Source organism: Medicago sativa, chromosome 1, assembly GCF_051527215.1.
Source record: "Medicago sativa cultivar Bolivia chromosome 1, Bolivia_mono, whole genome shotgun sequence".
NCBI classification, from domain to species: Eukaryota; Viridiplantae; Streptophyta; class Magnoliopsida; order Fabales; family Fabaceae; genus Medicago; species Medicago sativa.
Genome location: NC_140749.1, coordinates 16,467,293 through 16,484,128, shown reverse-complemented (window position 1 = coordinate 16,484,128; position 16,836 = coordinate 16,467,293). Strand labels below are relative to the sequence as shown.

The following is a 16,836-nucleotide window of genomic DNA, read 5'->3' as shown; positions in this document are numbered from 1 at the left end:
ATTATTCTCTTGTTTCAATTCCTTATAATGTTCAAAAAAATTAAGGATATAAGTCAAAACTGTGATCTACCAAAAGCAAAAAAAAGGTTCCAAATTTAAAAAAAAAACAATTAGACGGTTACATTAAAAAACCCATAAACAATAACAAACCCACAATTCACATCTCAATGAGTGCATCTATTTGGAAATATATCTTTATCGTATGAAGTTTGTTTGTGTGTTCAGACGATTAAAGGAAGAAAAAAAAAAAGCAAACTCTACATATATAAGCTATTTCTTTTTGGTAGTGTATATAAGCTATTTCAATAAGGTACTTCGAACAACTTATGAAAATAAACTAAAAATGGACACATCATAGGCTATTATTTCAATTCTTTCATTCAAATGTTTGTGTAAGTGTTTAATCTCATAAAATAAGTTTTATGGTATTCAAAACATGACTTAGTCCCTGTAAAATTCACAATTTTTCAAGTTGATTCTACATGAATTTTAGTTAATTTTGATCCCTATGGCTAACTGGGACTAAAAATGCATACTACATAGAAACTAAAACGAAATAAAGTTGATTTTGCAAGAATTTTATTTTTTATTTTTTTGGTTACAGAATTTTATATAATTGTAGTAGTATTTGTTATTCTCCATAAAAACTAAAACGAAATAAAGTTAATGTGACTAAAACTAAAAAGTCATAGTTTTATGATGCTTAAAATACATTTAAACCATATAAATAATTACTCCCTCTGTTTCAAAATGAGTGTCGCTTTAGCCAATTGCACACAGATTAAGGAATTGAATGAAATAATCATTAGACATAACACTTTTACTAAACTGTCCTTACTTTATAAGAAAAAGACAAACTTAAAGTTGCATTGAAAATTGTGTGAGAGAAAAGTTGGAGTATTTATTGAGGGTAAAGCTGGAAAAAAAAATTAAAGTTGTATTGGAAATGTAAAGTGACATTCATTTTGAAACAATTTCTTTTGGCTAATGTGACATTCATTTTGAAACGGAGGGAGTAAAACCAATTCTATGAATGTATAGAAAGTTACAATACGATAACAATTTTTTTAATCATAAAATCATATTGTAATTTTCTATTTTTGTACAGATAACGAAAACGGCTATATATGGAAGGACAATTATTACAGTTGATAAATTCTCTCATTTTCCTTTTCAACAAACTAAACAAACAACGTAAGTTTCGGAGCATATGTGAACATGGTGCGGCGTTTTTGTTCGTCCAAGCAGTTCAAATAGGAATTTGAAAGTTGTCGATTATTCCATTTATTTCTCCATATTCTGCTCATTTGCTATGATTGGCATAGTAGTATCATGGGCTTCCTATGATGCCTCCATTGCAAAATCGATCGATTATTGGTTTTTCCAATCATAGTACTGCACTTGGTCCCCTTCAAGAATTGATGGTGTTGTTTTCATTTTTATGCTTGAAGTACTTCCCATCATCAAGAAAACAAAGCTTGCACAAAACAAAACAAAACAAAACAAATAAATAAATAAGACTAGAGATTTCAAAGTAACAATAAATCTATATACGTACAAACACTTTACTATTTTCTTGTTCAATGATAGAGTCCCAAAAACAACCATTAACTAATATTTGCAATTTCAATTAAATAAATAATATAAACAATGCCAAAGGAGATTCAGATGCACACTTACAAAAGCGCATATCAGCTTCTCTCTGTACTTGAAAACGGTAGGGGTTGATATAACCAGTGCAATTTTGAGTTGTTAATCAAAGAAATTACATTTGTTAAAATATTAAAAAATATATAAGTTGTGATCGACCACATAAAACACGTAGTAGACGAAGACGAGGAAGAAATAAAAGCCATATTCAACACGCTGCCCATCAAAGTGTTCCCTGCAGGTGAAGAGATTATAGATCTAGAATCAATAGAGATTAAAAGAAATAAAATCGATAAACGCAGCAAACAAATGAACGAATGAAAGTGTGGAATTATAATTGAAAAGATATATACCTGCAACATCCATTTGGCTGCATTGAAATTTTGCGAAAAAATTGTTAAGGAGCTGCTCCTGCCAACATATTTTGAAAAATTGGTGATGCTGAGGAGGAGCAGTTGTGTGTGTATATATAGCAAAAATTGAGGACTGAATGAACAAAATTAGGGTCAACTTTTTTTTAATTAATTTTGGTCAAAAGGTTGCCTTTTAATTAATTTTGGTCAACTTTTTTTCCGTCAAAAGGTCTCCATTTTTAATTAATTTTGGTCAAAAGGTTGCCATATTTTTTTGGTCAAAAGACCGTCATTTTTAATTGGCGCTTATTTTATTTATTTAATTTTGAAATTTATTAATTTTACATTATTTAATATATCTGAAAAATTATATTTTTGGAATCTAGAAAATTAAGTGAATGGCCATTTTTAATTGGTGTTTTTTTATGGGAATTAATTGGTGTTTTATTTTATTTATTTATTTCATGAAATTTTTTAAGTTCTATATTACTATATATAAAAAAATGGAGGTTGAACCATTTATAAACGAGACGACTTATGAACACATTACATTAATCTTTTTGGGTTAAACTTTGATGTCTCTCTTACATGTGTGGTTACTTTGAATCAAATCTGGACGATCTCAAGACATCCCTCGTGACCTATCAATTATAGACAATTGGTACTCATAGTAATATATTTGAACCCCTTAAACAAAGTTGAGTTTTATTTTAAGGAGATTAATTATTAATAAGCTCTACCAAGAAAACTTCATATCTATAACGTGGCAACAAAAAATAAAAATAGAAATACTACCAAAATTAAGTGTCTATTTGAATTCAATTAATTTACTCGGTACATATTTATTTCATGTAATTTTTTATTTTTTTACTAATATATTTATAAAAATGAAGGTCGAACAATTTATAAATGATGTGACTTATAAACACATTACATTAAGGTTTTGGGATAAATTGTGATGTCTCTCTTACATGTGTGATTGCTTTGAATCAAATGTGGACGATCCTCAAGACTTTCTTCGTGACCTATCAATTATAGACAAAAATAAATAAATTACTACCAGCAACAATGAATTGGTACTGATAGTAAGATATTAGAACCCCTTAAATAAAGTTGAGTTCCATTTTATTGAGATTAATCATTAATAAGCTCTACCATTTTTTTTTTGACAAAATAAAAGATATTCATTCATTCAAATTGAAAGAGTACATCGATATAATGCAAATTCGCTAAAAACAAAAAGGATGAATCTGTGAACAGGCTCACAACATCCATGTTAATAGCATAAAACGGCAAAATACAAATGCCTACACATATGACTATATTTAAATCTACGGAATAACCATGTTTTCGAATCTGCAACGTGGATGACGCCAAAGTCATTGATTGGATCTGCACTGGATCGAAGCTGATCTGCAATCTGAAGCGATCAAATACCTGAGAGAAACAAGAAAAACAAACAGTGTCGCACAAAGACGACGAACAACCAACGTCGCACGAAGAGGACGAAATCACAAAATAAAACGAAATAGATGTGAAAATCACTTATTTCAATAAAAGGGAAATAGAAAAACGAGTTAGAGAGGTGATTTTGGGTTAAAAATTGACCCAAAATCACCCCTCTTTGGTGGATGAAGGAGAAGAAACTAGGGTTTTTTGTGACGGCTCACAAGAGAGAAAGGAAAACGAGATTAATAAGCTCTACCATGAAAACTTTATATCTATAATATGGTAACAAAAAATAAATAACTAAATATACCAAAATTAAGTCCCTATTTGAATCAAATTAATTTACTCGGTACATGGAGTAAATCTCTATTCTCTTCCACAATCAATCGGCTACATTACCCCATTAATTCAAACTAACTCTCGTTGAAACTAAGTTATACTAACTACACCAATTATGTTGTATTTTCGAGTCAAATCAATTTTTTTTAAACCTCATCCTTCATGCATTACATATACTACATCCACTCTCTTATCTAACTTCAACTATTTCATCATATATCTTATTTCTTTCCAAATGTTCCGCTTCTTCAACTCATCATTTTCTCTTCTCCGAGGCATGTACAACTTCGTTTGTTTCTCTTTTCATCTCTCTGTTTTTTTTTTTTTTTGTTTGTAGGGTATTCAGTGAACTCTTTTTATTTTTGTTTTTTTAGGGTATCGCAAAACAAAGGAGATTATCCTATATGACAATACTTTATTTCTCAAAAGGACCTAACTTGGAAATTATGTCAAACTAAAAGGAGCAAAAGTGATATTTGGCCGCAAACATTATATTATTTTCTAAAAAAAATATTATAAACTTTTTGCCTTTGTACTAACTAAGGAAAATAACAACCTAAAATATTGATAAATATATTTGTTTGAAGTTGTATTTTTATATTTTTGATTAGAATATGAATATTTCTTGTGTAGTTGCATGATTATTTCACATGTTTACGAATGTTATTTTCAATTAAATAAGAGATTATTCTTTGAAAAAAAAATTAATTTTATTTTATTAGGGGCCAATTTTTTTATGAGAACTGAGCCTCAAGTTTTATAGGAACGACCCTAACATTAGATGGTGAAAGGACATTAGGACGTTGACATGAAAACATGTTATTTATTTTGTATATTAGCTATGCTTTCTTTTACAAAAATTAATTAATAATTTTGCTAAAAAATTATTTAATAAAATGATATATTATAACAAAAAAAAAGTAAAATGATATATAAATCAATGAGCAAAGTTTGTTTTTGGCTTTTCACATATTTTCTCTAATGGATCCAACTTCATTCGAAGTAGTGTTGAGCATTAGATGTGGATACATTGTATTGTGGGACTTTTTTTTTAATCAAATGCATACTTTATTTATTTATTAAGGAAAATACAAAGCAGTTGATGTATCGTTATTTTTAAATTAAAAAATAACTTTTGAATATCAAATAAATCACACACAATTAATTTTATCTCATTCTCATGAATTAAACATGACACTTGGAGTCAATCATGTACTTCAATCACAAATAACACCAACAACTACATGCATGAACAGAAAATATATTTGGTAAAGAATACATATATCTCTCATTGTTCATGTTAAGTATGACTATTTGAGTCATATGTGTATTGTGAGAATGAATATTATATATGTTAAAAAAAACAATTGTAAATTGTAACCCTTATTTTATTTATATATTATGTATCTATGATCAATCAAATAATCACATAAAATTTTCAATTGTTGTATTATTTTATGGATAAATTATAAATTACACTAGTTACCACTCTAAAGTTTGATGAGGAGTATCAACAACACTCGTTTTTATTTTTCTACTCGTTTATCTTAGTATATTATTTTGTGTTTTCTTATGTTCATTTGTTTCTTCTTTTTGCACAAATACGTAAAATGAACGATACTTTTACGATGCACGAGTATCTTAAACCATCACTCTCTAACTATTAATGTATATTATTATTAAAAAACTTGTGTCCCTCTAAATATATAAATATTTCCCTATACATTCCTTATCTTTAATAAAATACTTATTAATATTAGATTTTTTTCCATTTGATTTTTAATAAATATTATTAATTGTGTTAGTTAATTATGAATTTATTATATCCTCTATACTTATCAAGTATACTTAATATATAAGATCTATATTTATATACAAGAGGTGGGGCCAAAACATTTAAACAATGAGGGCCAACGGCAAACTAAAATCTTACCCGATTAGAATAGATATATTAAAAATTATATGAAATAATTTTCATATGATTTTTCTCAAAAGGAAATAATTTTCATATGAATGAAAACTGATAAAATACCAATTACGCAGAAACAGTGATCAACACTATTTTTAATACTACTATATAAATTTAGGATAGATTGATGTTGTAAATAAAATAAAGTGGGATGGGATAAAATACGTTAGTTATATTTAAAAAAAAATTATCAGCGAAATATTTTGTGTATAATTTAAGGGTAAAGTTAAAAGAAAAGATATTGCAATAAAACGCAATAAAACACAATTTATTTTTTATACAAGGTTTTTCATACCGAGAAAGGGTGGAACAATTTTTGTATGCTAGAAGAAAATAGGCAAAAGAGTACGTCATTTGAAGGACTAATTAGGTGGGAAAATGAAATAACAAGTTATTTTAACATATTATTTTCCCTTAATATATTAAGGATTAAGGATCCCTCCCCTTCATTTAGAGTTATATGTATTATTATTTCTAAAGCAAATGGTTTTATGGTGTTTTTGTGCATGTGGTAGTGAATAGTCGTCTATACTAACATGTTCAAGGCTAACCGTGTTTATTACCTGCAACCTATGTTAATCAAGATTTTGTTTTTAAGGACAATGGAGCATTGAAGGCATGCAAAGATCCTGTAAATTAGTTAAAACAAAAAACATTAACATGATATATAGCAAATTGATCTTTCAAAAAGATGATGTAATACTATAAAATCTCAATTTTGTATTATTTTTGTTTTGACGTGGGTCCCACCAAAGTCAGGTTTTTTACAAATCACCCTGGCTATAGAAGCTCATTTTTCAACGAACTTTCTTTTGTTTAAGCTCTATCCATTCACCTTTTTTAGGACCACATCCTGTGTAAGTCTCTTTAGTCATCTAGTATGTGTGTGTTTGGCCACACGTTTTTTCACCCAAACGTGTGTTTGCTTTCCCAAACGCGGTTTCCCCATATTTTTGTCTTGTTTGGATGAATGAAAACTGATTCCAAGAAACGCAGTTTAGGGCTCAAAATGTCAGTTCTGCCAAAGCTGGTATTCCTAGCTTCAGCGGCAGAGAAAACGTGGTTTTGACTTTAATTACCGAAGTGGCAGGTACATTACAAAAATAACCATAATATCTTCCCCATTTTCTTATATAAACATGTTTCTTAGCGAATAGAAACATCTTTCTCTTCTTCTTCTTCTTCTTCTTCTTCTTCTTCTTCTTCTTCTTCTTCTTCTTCTTCTTCTTCTTCTTCTTCTTCTTCTTCTTCTTCTTCTTCTTCTTCTTCTTCTTCTTCTTCTTCTTCTTCTTCTTCTTCTTCTTCTTCTTCTTCTTCTTCTTCTTCTTCTTCTTCTTCTTCTTCTTTCTTCTTCTTCTTCTTCTTCTTCTTCTTCTTCTTCTTCTTCTTCTCTTCTTCTTCTTCTTCTTCTTCTTCTTCTTCTTCTTCTTCTTCCTTCTTCTTCTTCTTCTTCTTCTTCTTCTTCTTCTTCTTCTTCTTTTCTTCTTCTTCCTTCTTCTTCTTCTTCTTCTTCTTCTTCTTCTTCTTTCTTCTTCTTCTTCTTCTTCTTCTTCTTCTTCCTTCTTCTTCTTCTTCTTCTTCTTCTTCTTCTTCTTCTTCTTCTTCTTCTTCTTCTTCTTCTTCTTCTTCTTCTTCTTCCTTCTTCTCTTCTTCTTCTTCTTCTTCTTCTTCTTCTTCTTCTTCTTCTTCTTCTTCTTCTTCTTCTTCTTCTTCTTCTTCTTCTTCTTCTTCTTCTTCTTCTTCTTCTTCTTCTTCTTCTTCTCTTCTTCTTCTTCTTCTTCTTCTTCTTCTTCTTCTTCTTCTCTTCTTCTTCTTCTTCTTCTTCTTCTTTCTTCTCTTCTTCTTCTTCTTCTTCTTCTTCTTCTTCTTCTTCTTCCTTCTTCTTCTCTTCTTCTTCTTCTTCCTCTTCTTCCTCTTCCCTCTTCTTCTTCTTCCTCTTCTTCCTCTTCCTCTTCTTCTTCTTCTTCTTCTTCTTCTCCTCCTCCTCCTCCTCCTCCTCCTCCTCCTCCTCCTCCAAATTACCCATAATTTACCCATAATGCTAGCTCCTCCTCCTCCTCCAAATTACCCATAATTTACCCATAATGCTAGGATTGCTGATTATACAGTTACATAATTAAAAAACCCATGAAAAAATAACAAACCCACAATTCACATCTCAATGAGTGCACCTATTCCGAAATATATCTTTATATTTATTATATGAAGTTTGTTTGTGTGTATAGACAATAAAAAAAGAAAAAAGCAAACTCTACAAATATAAGCTATTTCAATAAGGTACTTCGAACAACTTATGAAAATAAATTAAAACACATCATAGGCTATTATTTCAATTCTTTCATTCAAATGTTTGTGTAAGTGTTTAATCTCATAAAATAAGTTTTATGGTATTCAAAACATGACTTCAACATGTTTGTAATCCCTATAAAATTCACAATTTTTCAAGTTGATTCTACATGAATTTTAGTTAATTTTGTTCCCTATGACTAACTGGGGCTAAAAATACATACTACATAGAAACTAAAACGAAATAAAGTTGATTATACATGAATTTTATTTAATTGTAGTAGTATTTTTTATTCTTCATAGAAACTAAAACGAAACAAAGTTAATGTGAATAAAACTAAAAAGTCATAGTTTTATGATGCTTAAAATACATTTAAACCAAATAAATAATTAAAACCAATTCTATGAATGTATAGAAAGGTACAATACAATAACAATTTTTTTAATCATGAAATCATATTGTAATTTTTTTTTTTTTACAGATAACGAAAACTGTTAAAGACAATTATTACAGTTGATAAATTCTCCTTCTCATTTTCCTTTTCAACAAAATAAACAAACAAGGTCAAGTTTGGGAGCATATGTGAAAATGGTGCGGCATTTTTGTTCCTCCAGGAAGTTCAAATAGGAATTTGAAAGTTGTCGATTATTCCATTTATTTCTCCATATTCTGCTCGCTTGCTATGATTGTCTTAGTAGTATCATGGATTGCATCCTGATCACTCAAATATGTTTCTATGGTTGCATATGATCACTTTGAACGTGCATCTCAAAGTTCCATATACAAACTTTCACGTCACAGCAATTGCTATGATGCCTCCATTGCAAATTTGACAGATTATTGGTTTTTCCAATCATAGTATTGCATTTGGACCCCTTAAAGAATTGATGGCGTTGTTTCCATTGTTATGCTTGAAGTACTTCCCATAATCAAGAAAACAAAACAAAACAAATAAATAAATAAGACTAGAGATTTCAAAGTAACAATAAATTTATATACTTACAAACACTTTTAATATTTGTTATTGATGAAGGCAACAATGTTGCTTCTGGTAGGAATAACTCTATTATCAACAATGATTACAATACTTCCACTTATGATAAAAATAACTACTCTATGATACCTCCATCTTTTAATGAAGATGCTACTCAGTTTTCATGGTGGAAGAGCAAGATGTATTGGCATATCATAAGAGTTGATCATGAGATGTGGGACATCATTGAAGATGGTGTTCTTTTGTTGTTGATGCAGAAGGAATGGTGGTAGACAGGGAGAGTCTGACTGAGGCTCAAAAGAAAATCTACAGAAAGCATCACAGAGTACGTGCCCTTGAGCATTCTCTTGGTTGTGTCGTTGAGCATTTGTTATCAACGATGATTATAGTGAAAATCAGGGGATTGGACTACTCTTGGATTGTAGGAGGAACAATTAAATTGTTGTGTCTGCTCTCTCTCTCTCTCTCTCTCTCTCTCTCTCTCTCTCTCTCTCTCTCTGTGTGTGTGTGTTTGTTTTACTCGGCTGCTATCAGACTCTTACCAGTTCTAAAACACTTAGAAGAATTTGAAAAAAACCAACACAAATTAACTCGCCCTTCTTGTGTTTTTCTCACCTTCACTGTTGTCACATTGCTATAAATTTAAAACAATTCTAAACAGACAATTAAGATCATACTATATACATACTTTGAAGTCTTTAAGGGTTGTAACGTGGCTTATGGTAAGGTGGGATATATTTGGAAAATTCGATTAATTAAAGAATTAGGAGTTAGATTTTCAACCTAAGGATTCCTACTAAACCCTTAAGTATTACCAACCTTCCTTCCTTGAATTAAACAAGATTAGTATTAAATATAACTATTTATCTTTTCATTTTCAAGATAGATACATTTTTAGATACCAAATTTTTTGATTTTTTTGGCTCTTGATTTTTTTTTTTCTATTTTTCTTGTAGACTCACAAAGTCCGTCTATTTTCAAAAGTTCATCTATTTTCAAATATTTCACCAAAACCAAGTTACATGTTCACATACATCCTTACATGTTATTTCTATGTTTATAATCACAGTAGTACAAGCATAACAACATCATTTCACTTGGTAAAACCCCTACTTCATTCTAGTCCATTTTTATGCTTTAAGTTTCATTCAATTTCGTCTCAAAATCATCATAATCAGTCCATTCTCAAGTAAGCATTGCATATCATCCATTGATTCATCAAAACAACAATTAAACATCGTCAAAGCATCACATAGAATCTAGCCACACCATCCCCCAAGCAACCAGAACACAAAGCAAGGAATCCCTTGCTCTGAGCAGGGCTCCTGGCGCTAGACATAGCCATTCCAAGTGCTAGCTCTCTGTAACTGGGCTCCTATGGCCCCAGTTGCAGCGCCAGCGCTGCGAAAATTGCTTAAATGGTGTTTTTGGCCTCGGATTATCTTCAAAATCACCCCAAAAGTGCTTATTTGAAACCCTCATACACCCAAGGTTCTTAAAATTATTTCCCAAGGCTCAAATACACCATTTTGGCCCCTTTTACAACAACACAAAACAACTTATATTCAATTAATCATGGTTTTCACTTGATTCAACAAAACCTCAACAATAACAACTTAACTAAACCAAACATGCCTTAAACATATTCCAGCAGCATAATTTCACTACTTTCACTTACCCAATAACCTAGCAAGAGGATTAAACATAGTTTCCACATCATTCACCAACAACTTAATGAATTCTATAAAATTAAGCTAAAAATTCAAGCATATCAACTTATTAACATCAACCCTAGGTTCTCACGCAACAACCACAAATTTCTAACATTTTTCTCATACCCAAAATAAGCATAATTAATGGAGCACGAAAATTGACTTAATTAGTCAATATTTCATGAAATCACAATAATCACAACGACCAATATCGTACCCATATGATCACTCATTCCTATAGAATAGTAAATCTCACACCCATACCTTGTAATTCCAAAATCTAAGCTTTCCTAGCTCCATTCTTCCCCTCTACATTGATTCTCTTAAGCTTTCCTCCTGTTCTCCCCTTGAGCTCTTATTTGTTCTCTTTCTTTCTCTATTCTCTCTCTAGCCTCCAATTTGTAAACTTGACATATGATTTCATAACCCTAGTTTGTGATTACTACTAGTCTTATATACTCTGACAAATTGGGCTTAGTTCACTTATTCTTATTGGGCTTAGTCTTATTCTTACTAACAAATAATACTACTCAATCTAATTCACTTAATTCTCCCTTATTACCATATGAATTCTGCTATTCTCCCATCATGTTTTGCTCACTCCCAACCAAACTTCCCAAAATACCCCTGCGTAAGTTAACTCACGCTGCTTGAGTTAACTCACGCTGGGTATAACACCAGCTTGAGTTAACTCACGCAGGAGTTAAACATGAAAAACACTTGCTTGAGTTAACTCACGTAGGTGTTAAACATGAAAAAACACCCGCTTGAGGTAACTCACGCTACGTGAGTTAGCTCATGCTGAGTATAACACATTCGTGAGTTAACTCACGCAGGGGTATTTTAGGAAATTTGGTTGGGAGCGAGCAAAACGTGATGGGAGAAGAGCATAATTCTCACCATATACCTCTATACTAGTAATTCCACCAAGTTACTACTAACCTCAATAAATACTTCTTCAATTCCAAATTACTAAAATACCCTTAATTCGTCTATCTATAATAAAATCCAATTACCCAACATTCAAACACATCAAACAATTAAATACATAATAAAACAATTAAATACATAATAAAACAATTAAATAAATGATAAAACAATTAAATAAATGATATCCTGAAAATCTGGTCGTTACATTCACAACATGAGATACCTCATTTTCAACGGTTGGATCACTCAAATGAAGTCGCTAGAGCAGCTACAAATTTGACACTTAAGAGACAGTTTTTTAGAGGGATACGTCAAAGGTTAGGGTTTTTTCCCCATATATGTTCATACTAAGTACTAGGATCGTGTTATGAAATAGTGGTAGAAATTCTAATCGTTTGAAAAGAGAAGTAAAAATAATTAAAACTAGAACGCCGACCCGTGCGCCGCACAGGTCGTATGAGCCGGAATAATTTGATACACAATAAAACGAAATTGTATATATTCATAAAAAATAATATCTCATATTTTTTTTACTATCCGAAATGAATTAACTTAAAAATGGATCATTTTTAGAATTGATTTTTTCAATGACTTTGGGCCACTTTTTAGGAAAATGCTATTTATCTAGAAAAATAGCATCAAGAATTTTTCAAGACACATGTGGCAAGTTTTAATTGCATGATTTATTTGTCCACTTCCTATTTTTTAGCCACACCTCCTTGAATTGTGGCAAATAGTGCATTGTGATTGGCTACTCTTTATTCTTGAAGAATTCTTGATGTTTTTTTTCTTGATAAATAGCATTGCTCCACTTTTTAACGGCCACGACCACCAAATGTTGTAACTTCCCATCTATCTCTTCCTTGTTATTAATTGTTAAAGATGTATTTAGTTTTTTCTTGTTTGCTTACAAAATTAATTGGGTATGGAGATGACCCTAATAAAACAGAATAAAAATAAAATGAAATAGATGACTAAAAACGTATGTGCACCAATAATGAGCATCAACATAAACAATTTTTTTAACTGAAAATTAGAGTACAAAATTGATCCAACTTTCCCCCCCCCCCCCCCCCCCCCCCCCCTGTATTCTTGGCTTTTTACATTGCTTTCATTAGTTCCAACTTTCATCTCTATTGAGCATGCTGACATATATTCTAGGAATAAATTTTGAGTGAGATTGAAATTCAGAGAAGAGAAGCTATAGAACGAAAGAATCCAAAAGAATAATTTTTTTCTTTGAAAGGGCAAAAGAATAACTCATCAACTTACACTTTCACACACGCTCTTCCATTGATCCACATAACCGTTTATTTAAAATTTGTTACCGACTTACCTACTGTTTAAGCTGATTGTGTAACATTTAAATTTTTCCCTTCATTTTTTGTATATTAAAACTCTGCAAAATTATGAACAAAAAAAAAAACTATGCAAAACAACTTTTCGCCGCCTTCCTTAATTTACTTCGGTGAAGAGCGTCGGGAACCTGTGAACCTGTAAGTAGTCTTCCTTATAAATATCACCACCATGAATTTCAATTTCATTTGAACTCAAATACAATACCAATAGATTTCTAGATTTAATTAATTACAGAAATTATGAAACCAGTAAATGTTATGTACCCAATTGAGATCTTCTTTTTGATCGAGAAATTTTGATGCTATCTACTTTGTGGCATTATTCTTGTGCTTTGAAAATGAACCAATTTGGATAAGGAAAATGACCCTTACATTAATATAACGTTGTGGCATGAAAGATTAAATATGAAGATTGATGTGTGATAAATCACGTACGGGAAAATTTGGGGTTTTCAAAGAAAAAGAGTGAAATGAGTTTTATTGAACTGTAGTTGTGATTTAAACTATTTTTGAAGTTTATTATTTTTACTAGTCAATTAATTAGAAAAAGTAGATGTAGATTTCTTTGGTTATGAAATAATCAATTTTAAAGGATAATTGTCTATTAGTCTATTTTTAATAGTTTTCTTATAGATATAAAGAATGGATATTTTTATGTAATATTTTGGATTAAAAATCCGGGGCGTTACAGTTAACAACTTAACATGGGAAATACGTTGTTCTGAGAAGATTCTAATGGAGTTTAATCCCTTAGTTTCAACAAATCATTAGTAGACACCACATAACTGATTCTTTTTTAAGTTAATTCCAACAGTGTCGGAGAGGGAATCAAGGATTCCCAAATTGCCGTTAATAATTATAATCACAAATCTAATCTTGCATTGGGTAGGGCAATTAAACCCTGCTACTCTATTCAATTCTCTTTTAATTTTACCCTTTGAAATAAGTTTCACTAATTGCTAAGTTGAACGACAATCCCTGTGAAAAACGATAAATTTACTACTTTATTACCTGTTACAATTTGTGCACTTGCCAATTCGTCCATCACTATGTTTCGGGAAAAACTAAAATTACACGACTCAATTAGAAAATATTACAAATGCCTCGAAAAGCATAGACAATTGTTCTAATACTCCTCTAGTATGGATTAAAACTAACTGCAAATGATTGAAAAACATACTATGAATAACGTAAGATGACTTGTCATCACTATGTATGCTTTATCTTTATAACATGCATTGTGTACTTGCTCCATGATATGACCTCTACTATTGTGTACTCAGGTTTTAATAGATTAAAGTACATAGAAATCGAGATAAAGATTGAACCATAGAAGAGAAACGGGTTGGATTGATGACCAGATGCTTTTGTATTAAGTGTCATAGGGGTTTCTCTAGTACCCATCCAACGTTGTCTTTCGAGTTAAGGATAATCCTAAGGATCTTCGTGAAGTTATCACTTCTTCATTTATTTTGGGTATATGTTTATTTTAAAGAGAAGTTGTAGTGTATATAAGCTATTTCAATAAGGTACTTCGAACAACTTATGAAAATAAACTAAAAATGGACACATCATAGGCTATTATTTCAATTCTTTCATTCAAATGTTTGTGTAAGTATTTAATCTCATAAAATAAGTTTTATGGTATTCAAAACATGACTTAGTTCCTGTAAAATTCACAATTTTTCAAGTTGATTCTACATGAATTTTAGTTAATTTTGATCCCTATGGCTAACTGGGACTAAAAATGCATACTACATAGAAACTAAAACAAAATAAAGTTGATTCTGCATGAATTTTATTTTTTATTTTTTTGGTTACAGAATTTTATATAATTGTAGTAGTATTTGTTATTCTCCATAAAAACTAAAACGAAATAAAGTTAATGTGACTAAAACTAAAAAGTCATAGTTTTATGATGCTTAAAATACATTTAAACCAAATAAATAATTAAAACCAATTCTATGAATGTATAGAAAGTTACAATATGATAACAATTTTTTTAATCATAAAATCATATTGTAATTTTCTATTTTTGTACAGATAACGAAAACGGCTATATATGGAAGGACAATTATTACAGTTGATAAATTCTCTCATTTTCCTTTTCAACAAACTAAACAAACAACGTAAGTTTCGGAGCATATGTGAACATGGTGCGGCGTTTTTGTTCGTCCAAGCAGTTCAAATAGGAATTTGAAAGTTGTCGATTATTCCGTTTATTTCTCCATATTCTGCTCATTTGCTATGATTGGCATAGTAGTATCATGGGCTTCCTATGATGCCTCCATTGCAAAATCGATCGATTATTGGTTTTTCCAATCATAGTACTGCACTTGGTCCCCTTCAAGAATTGATGGTGTTGTTTTCATTTTTATGCTTGAAGTACTTCCCATCATCAAGAAAACAAAGCTTGCACAAAACAAAACAAAACAAAACAAATAAATAAATAAGACTAGAGATTTCAAAGTAACAATAAATCTATATACGTACAAACACTTTAATATTTTCTTGTTCAATAATAGAGTCCCAAAAACAACCATTAACTAATATTTGCAATTTCAATTAAATAAATAATATAAACAATGCCAAAGGAGATTCATATGCACACTTACAAAAGCGCATATCAGCTTCTCTTTGTACTTGAAAACGGTAGGGGTTAATATAACCAGTGCAATTTTGAGTTGTTAATCAAAGAAATTACATTTGTTAAAATATTAAAAAATATATAAGTTGTGATCGACCACATAAAACACGTAGTAGACGAAGACGAGGAAGAAATAAAAGCCATATTCAACACGCTGCCCATCAAAGTGTTCCCTGCAGGTGAAGAGATTATAGATCTAGAATCAATATAGATTAAAAGAAATAAAATCGATAAACGCAGCAAACAAATGAATGAATGAAAGTGTGGAATTATAATTGAAAAGATATATACCTGCAACATCCATTTGGCTGCATTGAAATTTTGCGAAAAAATTGTTAAGGAGCTGCTCCTGCCAACATATTTTGAAAAATTGGTGATGCTGAGGAGGAGCAGTGTGTGTGTGTATATATAGCAAAAATTGAGGACTGAATGAACAAAATTAGGGTCAAATTTTTTTTAATTAATTTTGGTCAAAAGGTTGCCTTTTAATTAATTTTGGTCAACTTTTTTTTCCGTCAAAAGGTCTCCATTTTTAATTAATTTTGGTCAAAAGGTTGCCATATTTTTTTGGTCAAAAGACCGTCATTTTTAATTGGCGCTTATTTTATTTATTTAATTTTGAAATTTATTAATTTTACATTATTTAATATATCTGAAAAATTATATTTTTGGAATCTAGAAAATTAAGTGAGTGGCCATTTTTAATTGGTTTTTTTTATGGGAATTAATTGGTGTTTTATTTTATTTATTTATTTCATGACATTTTTTAATTTCTATACTACTATATATATAAAAAATGGAGGTTGAACAATTCATAAACAAGACGACTTATAAACACATTACATTAATCTTTTTGGGTTAAACTGTGATGTCTCTCTTACATTTGTGGTTACTTTGAATTAAATCTGGACGATCTCAAGACATCCTTCGTGACCTATCAATTATAGACAAAATAAATAAATTACCACCAGCAACAATGAATTGGTACTGATAGTAAGATATTTGAACCTCTTAAACAAAGTTGAGTTCTATTTTATGGAGATTAATTATTAATAAGCTCTACCAAGAAAACTTTATATCTATAACGTGGTAACAAAAAATAAAAATAAAAATACTACCAAAATTAACTATCTATTTGAATTCAATTA

The 16,836-nt window shown here is 30.2% G+C and overlaps 2 long non-coding RNA genes across 2 annotated transcripts; both read right to left on the bottom strand.

Moving 5' to 3' along the window:
* Window positions 1-1,316: 1,316 nt before the first annotated feature.
* Window positions 1,317-2,110, bottom strand: LOC146953116 (uncharacterized). The gene is made up of 3 exons (XR_015008043.1): window positions 2,004-2,110; window positions 1,681-1,885; window positions 1,317-1,477 (listed from the first exon to the last, which is right to left on the bottom strand). It is a non-coding gene; the product is annotated as an uncharacterized LOC146953116 (long non-coding RNA).
* A 12,842-nt stretch (window positions 2,111-14,952) lies between these two features.
* On the bottom strand, window positions 14,953-16,064 carry LOC146953115 (uncharacterized). The gene is made up of 3 exons (XR_015027011.1): window positions 15,980-16,064; window positions 15,657-15,861; window positions 14,953-15,453 (listed from the first exon to the last, which is right to left on the bottom strand). It is a non-coding gene; the product is annotated as an uncharacterized LOC146953115 (long non-coding RNA).
* Window positions 16,065-16,836: the final 772 nt, after the last annotated feature.